This window comes from Trichechus manatus, unplaced genomic scaffold, assembly GCF_000243295.1.
Source record: "Trichechus manatus latirostris isolate Lorelei unplaced genomic scaffold, TriManLat1.0 scaffold00256, whole genome shotgun sequence".
Taxonomy (NCBI): Eukaryota; Metazoa; Chordata; class Mammalia; order Sirenia; family Trichechidae; genus Trichechus; species Trichechus manatus.
In genome coordinates, this window is record NW_004444192.1 from 131,295 (window position 1) to 138,423 (window position 7,129).

Here is a 7,129-nt window from a genome sequence, read left to right on the forward strand (position 1 = left end):
AAAAAAAAAACCCAAAAAGAATAAAAATAAAAAATAAAATAAATAAAAATTATTTTTAAATACCGCTCATAGGGATCCCACCAGTGCAGCTGCATAGACCGAGGAGTGGCTCCCAAGCTGGGTGGTACAGCCCCGCTAGAAGGGGTGGAGATGATACACAGTGTCAGGTATTCAGGAGACAGAAAAAGAAGGTGAGTAGAAAGAGACAAGAAACCAAGAAATAAAGAAAGAGAAAAAGGAAAAAAGAAAAAGAAAACAAACAAACAAAAAGAAGAAAAAAAAAAAAAAAAACCCAGGGACCCCACCAGTGTGGCTAAGTGGACCAGGGCAGCAGTTCCTCAGCTGAGTGGTGCTTCACAGGCTGTCAAGAAGAAGCAAAGATGGCACATGGAGTCAGGTGTAGGAGAGAAAGGAGGAGGAGGAGGTGAGAGGCAGGGAAGAAACCAAAAGAGGCCGAAAAAAGCAACACCAACAACAAAGAAGTGGCAGTGAAGAAGCTGGCCGGTGTGGGCGGGATGAATCTGTGCAGCAGACATTGGCACCTCCCGTGCCGTGGTCACAGCCCGCTGGGAAGTGGCAGAGCAGCCCTCTGGGAAGCCAGGAATTGGCCGGCCAGGAAGCCGAGACTTGGTCCAACGAGTAGCAGCAAATCAGCCCCCTGGGATGTAGCGAATCAGCCTGCTGGGAAGCAATGAAGGTCGAGCAGGGGGAGGCAGGGGGAGGGGTGGGAAAGCATGTCTCTCTGGTTACCGGGTGCTGTGTCTCCTGCTGGGAGCTCCATGAATCTGCTTTCCCGTACTCCCTGTCCACTGATCTCTGACAGGAGTCCAAGATGGTGGATCCGTGCTGTGTTAGCTGACAGGGAATCTCCACTTGTAACTCTCCTCGCTGTCTGTTCTCTGTCAGTTTCTTATTCCATTCAGTGCTTGGTTGAGTTCTTTATCTCTTCATTTGACACTTAGGGTTCCAGGATTGACATTTGCCTCTGTTTTACTTAGTTCTTCAGGTCTTTGCTATAGAGAGACGGCGTGGTGCTTCTGTTTATAGCACCATGTTGGCTCCCTAGCTCTTAAGTTTTTTGCCCAGAAGTGAAACATCACTTCCACTCACATTCATGGCTAAAGCAATTCCTAAGGCCAAGCCTGCCATCAAGAGAGTGAGAATACATAATCTTTCCATATGGAAGAGTGGGAAATAGTGGGGAACACTAATATATTCTACCATAATTACTTTCTCCTTCTTTGGCCAATAAATCAAAAATTTTTTACATAAACATCTCAAATTAATACTCAGGTTTTACTGAAAGAAAAGTGATTTGATGTTTTTGCTATATTTCTTAAGAGTCGCAGAATTTTAATGTTGGAAATGACCTTAGAGAGAGTCCAGCTCAATCTACTTATTGTTCAAATAAGAATATTAATACTCAGGGAGGAAAATGTAACAAGTCCATGTCTAACTTACTGTTAGACAAAAAACTAAGGCTAGAACCCAGGTCTCCCAACTCATAATAGAACACTGCGTCTACCACATAGAGCTTTGTTTCCAAAACTACATCATTAAGATGATGTGCTTTTTAGTAGATAAGAGTATATGTTATCATTCAATACATAAAAAGTGGTTACAGAAAACATTTAAACACGTGGAAAAAATATATAAAAACTGAACTCGTGTTGTTAGGTGCCATGGAATCAGTTCCAACTCATAGTGACCTTACGTATAACAGAACTAAACGCTACCTAGTCCTGCGCCATCCTCAAAATGGTTGCTATGTTTGAGCTCATTGTTGCAGCCACTGTGTCAATCCATCTTATTGAGGGTCTTCCTCTTTTTTGCTGACGCTCTACCTTACCAAGCATGATGACCTTCTCCAGGGACCAGTCCCTCTTGATAAAATGTCCAAAGTACGTGGGATAGGTCTCACCATCCTTGCCTCTAAGAAGCATTCTGGCTCTACTTCTTCCAGAACAGATTTGTTTGTTCTTCTGGCAGTCCATGGTATATTAAGTATTCTTCACCAACACCATAATTCAAAGGCATCAATCAATTTTTGCTTATTACTGTAGTGCCAGGAGCTCAACCCAAACTGGCTAAAGAGGAAATTTATTGACTTGTGTAATTGACAAATTCAGGGATAAAGCTAGCTTTAAGCATTAATCTTGAGGTTCAAACGACGTCATCAGGATCCTTGTATCTCCGTCTTTTTTTTTGCTTTGGGTTGGCCTCCATCTCACACAGTCTTCTCATGTCACTGCAGCACTAGGCTTATGTTCTAGAAGTGTATCCATTTCAGCCAAAAGAGACTCCTTTAATCATTCCAGGAACAGAGGAAATCCTCCCATTTACCTGGCTTGAGTCATGTGTCTGTCCTTGAACCAATTACTATGGGCAGAGGAAAGCAGTGTTCTGATTGGTTACACCAGGGTCATATGAGGTCTGACCCACACAAACTATCTGCACTAAGACAGGAGGAAGGACTCGTTTCCAAAGGAGAAATCAGGCTGCTGTTTTCCAAAAAAAGGAAAGGCGAAAGCAATAAATGTTCCTCATAGCTGCTGGTTGCTCTAATTCTTTATGAGGAAAACCAGGAAATTATGGTAAATTTTATATTAAAAAAAGTTACCTGCGTATAATCTGTAAAATGGATTTGACAAATAGGTGTACAGTGGAAAATGTTGTATGGGAATGATTACTATAAGAAAATTTAGTATAAGCATGGTGACCTTTTCTGGAGAATCAAAGAAATCTGAATGGGAGGATCAAAAATAAATCGAGAATGATAAAATATGTGTGATATTAAAAACAGCCCATTTTTCCTTGGAAGGTGTCCACATATTTTCCGACTGTTTCCCTCCCACACATTGCCATTATCAACCATTGTTAAAATTTGTGAAATTTTCTGGGAGGAAAGCAATTTCTCTTCTTGTTGCTATCGTTTTCAGGTGTTTTGCTAGTAAGAAGGTAGAGCACAATTGTTATTATTATTATTATTTTTTGACAGAACATCCTGGAAAGCTAAGAAATCACTTGACAGCACACAAGCAGATTTTAAACCAGTATTTCCATTGCTGGCACCCAATTCTCCACTTTAGTTTTCTGCTTCGGTGTTCCCAAAATCTCACTCCAAATCACATGAGGTGCAAATGATTGTTTTCCTAATTATAGATTTGCTTAAGAGACTGAAGTGAAGATGCACTACTTTTAGATGCACTACTCAACCAATAAAACGACTTTCAGGATTTGTGTTGATATTTAAAATAGAAAAAAATGGAAAAAAAAATAGCTTACATCTTGTTTTCCTAGAGAATGGTGACATCTTGGAAGTCAACAAGAATCTTAGTCAGCCCTGCATTTCAAATTAGTCCAAAGAAAGTTATTAAGTTGCTGTGCTGAGATAGTGAATCTTCCTTCAATGGTCACCTGAATGATTTTCCAGAACCAACTAAACGTCTCCCCTTGCCACCATACTCTTTAGTGTAAGAGCTGTGGAAGTAAACATTAATTTCGGTATCTTAGTAGATACCCTTTTACACTTAAAAATGAAGTTGTACCGTATAGCCTAAGACTTAACATTCTTAATATAAGTAAATATGCATAGGCACCTGTTCTAATTAATTTGAAAGGACTGCAAAATAGGAATTCTTGAGTCAAACCTAATCAAAACAATTGTTTATTACTATAGTGCCAGGAATATTATACTCAAAAAATTGGTTACATAAAGGTGAGCAGAAAAGGAGCTGGGTTTGTGGTGGGAAGCTAATCAAAAGATGTTTTACTCGTTTTGTAGTAATGGTACATAAATGGTTAAGTACTGTTAGACTTGTCTGCTATAAATATCCTTGAATGCAACAAAATGTTCTTGACCAAATTTTACATGTCTTTATAAACAGTGTTGGTTAAGTGTGGAGTCATTTTAGTCTCTTTTGATGGTAGGGCCAGAGACTCAATCTAGGGGACATTTCTGGTTTTACCATCCAGCATCCATTTCTCCCTTCTTCTGGTTTCAGCGTCTCGATTTTTGGGGAAAACGGGAAGAACTTCCCTTCCGGCATTGCATTGTTTTGACTGTCAGTCAAGGTGACTCGCCTAATCAGGTAGTGTCATGATTTTCAGTACAACAGTGTGCCAAGACATACCAGTTAAGAATCACTGCTCTGTTTTCCATATCTTCTCTCTGCCTCATTGAGAAAAGGATTGTCTTTTTACTCAATTTCTGCTTCTGTATAACTTGGGTTTGCCATGGCACTCTGTGGCTCCACTCTACCTCACACATTATTTTGGTTATAGCTTTGTAGTAGTTTTTGCTGCAGTAACAAAAAACCCCAATGTCTCAGTGGCTTACAGAAACAAACATTTATTTTGTGCTCCCGTTACCTGAGTGCTGCAGGTCAGCTGCAGCTGTGCTAGATTCTGCTGGCCTCCACAGGTTTTCTCATTGCAGCACCCAGGCTGAAAGAGTAGCTACTATCTGGAAAATGCTGTTCTCATGAAAGAGAGCAGGACCAAGAGAAGCAATCAAAGCACATCAGCACCTTTAAAGCTTCTGCTCTGACATGGTATACATCAAGTGTATTTACTTTCATTGGCCAAGGCAAGTCACATGGCCAAGCCCCAAGTTAGTGGACAGGAAAGAACACTACACCTACATGCAGCACTGCAAAAGTGGAAATGGAACAAGCAATTGTGACCAAATAATAATTTACCACAGACCTTTCTGTTAAAGTCTTATTTCCTCAATGCAAGTTCACATTCTGAGAATGGCTGATTGGCTCCCCTCATCTGTTTGAGTCTAGCCATTCCACAAGTCACTAGTCAGCCCAGAGAATGGCTGCCCTTTCTTTAAATGCTCACTCTTGTCCAATCAGCTGTACTGAGGGCAAATTCAAGCGGTCTGCATAGGGCATCCTTCGGCAGGGTTAGCAAGACAGGATATTTTACTTTGAAGAAACTGTGACTCAAATCTCTAGTAAACAGACCTTGAAAACTGTGAGAAATAGGGCAGAGTTAGGTGTGAGTTTTGGAAGTGTATAAGCAACCAAAGATAGAAATCAGCTTCAAAGTGCCTAAATTTCTTGATGGATAAATAGCAGAGAAAGAATAATATAGAGCAATTGTATGTATGTATTACAGACCATTTAACTTAGACACTAAAAAGGGGCTTGGTTTATGTTTTATTAGTTGATAGTTTCCCAAAGTTTATTTGAAAAGGTTATAGTTAATTGGAAAAAATAATTAATTTACTAATGTAAATTTAGTTTTAACTTATGTTACATAGGGTCACCTTTTTTTTTTTTTTAACTTTAACAATCCTCTGATGGCTTCTGGTTCAAGTTGATTTTTATTATGCTTGTTGCTTCCCCCTTCCTCTTAAAGCCTTACTGAAATGATAGCAAAGTAGTGTGGGTCCTCTGGCAAAGATGGCAAATCCAGCATTTGTGCCAAACACACAGAAATCACAGATAAAATTCGAGAAGGTAAAACTAAAAACTTATAGCTCAGCTCAAAAGCAAGGTAAGTATCCCCACAGAGTCTAAATGGAATAATATATCAAGTTGTGAGTGGCGCTGAACCCATCACCTGCCAAGCTTTGGGGCTGGACGCAGGCAGTGGTGACAAAAGTTTGGCTTCTATACAATAACAGGTAACAGTACTCTGTTTCTGGATGGATGGATCAATGCTTGAAGCCAGAGGCTCAGGAAGAATTTCCTCACTCATGAAACAGGCTAAAAACAAAACAAATAAATAGAAAATGCTGTCTCCCTGAGTGTTGACATGTCGTGGGGTGGTAATCAATGTCATAAAACAATCTGTATACTAATTGTTTAATGAGAAGCTAGTTTGTTTTGTAAACCTTCATCTAAAGTACAATAAAAATAGAGACATCCGGCAAAATGGCGCTCTAGGCAGAAGCACCACACCGTCCCTCCACAGCAAAGATCCAAAAAACTGAGCCAAACAGAGAAAACAGCAATCTTGAAACCCTGCAACAGCAAATGAAGAGATAAAGAACTCAGCCAAGCACCAAATGGAGTCAGAAAACCGACAGAGAGCAGAGAGCGAGGAGAGATTCATGCGGAGGTCCCCTATCAGCTAAGGCAGTGCGGATCCACCATCTTGGACTCCTATCAGAGACCAGCAAATATAGGGGTATGAGAAAGCAGCTTCTTGGAACTTCCAGCAGGAGATACAACACCGGTAATTTGCGATATATGCTTTCCCACCCCCACCCTTCTTCACCCCCACTCGGCCTCCTCTGCTTCCCATGGCCACAGTCTCTTGGCTGGAAAGCACCTGCTGCTTGGATTCCACCCTCCCGCACTGGCCGGCTCCCTGACTGCCATATGTTGGCTGCTGGTGTTGCTTTTTTCCACTTCTTTTGATTTCTTCCTTACCTCTCACCACCTCTCCCTCCTTTTGCTCAAATACCTGGCTCCGTGCCCCATCTCTGCTTCTTCCTAAAGAGCTGCGGAGCTTCATTCGAGTGTGGCACTGCTTCCCAGTCTGGGCTGCCATGCTGGTGGGATCCCGGGGCTTTTGTTGGTTGGTTGGTTTTGAATTGTTTGTTTGTTTTCTTTTCCTTTTCTCAAGTTGGGAGCCCGTTCTGGCCGGGCAGTGCTACACGGCTTGGGACCTACCCCCTCAGCTTGCGCAGACGTGCAGAGGGATCCCTGAGGGCATTTCTGTTTTTGTGTTTTTTTTGGTGGCTTTTCTTGGTCTTTTTTTTTTTTAATTTAGTTTGTTTTCTTTTCCCTCTATTTCCCTTTTTGTCTTTCTTCATTACTCAGTTTCTCATCTCTCTATACCTTCCTTCTCTTCCTGTTCCCTGAATACCTGACACTGAATACCTCTATGTCTTCTAGCCAGGCTGTACTGAAACACTTGGGAACAACTTTCCCAGACCTCATAGCCGCACTGGTGGGATCCCTGGAAGCTTTGTTGTTCTTTTTTCTTTCTAATTTTTATTCATTCATTCTTTTCTTTTTTTTTCTTCTTCCCCTTTTTGTTTTTCTCCATTTCATAGTCTCTCATCTCTCCACTCCAACGGCAAGCTCCCCTAGCACTCTTTTTTGTTTGTTTGTATGTTTTTGGCTCCTATTCCTCTCTCCCATATCCATCTTAGCTCCACACATAA

At 41.1% G+C, this 7,129-nt stretch overlaps 1 pseudogene; it reads left to right on the plus strand.

Annotated features, from left to right (window-relative positions):
• LOC101343478 (DNA damage-regulated autophagy modulator protein 1-like) overlaps nt 1-7,129 on the plus strand; it is a 21,556-nt pseudogene that overhangs the window by 3,390 nt on the left and 11,037 nt on the right.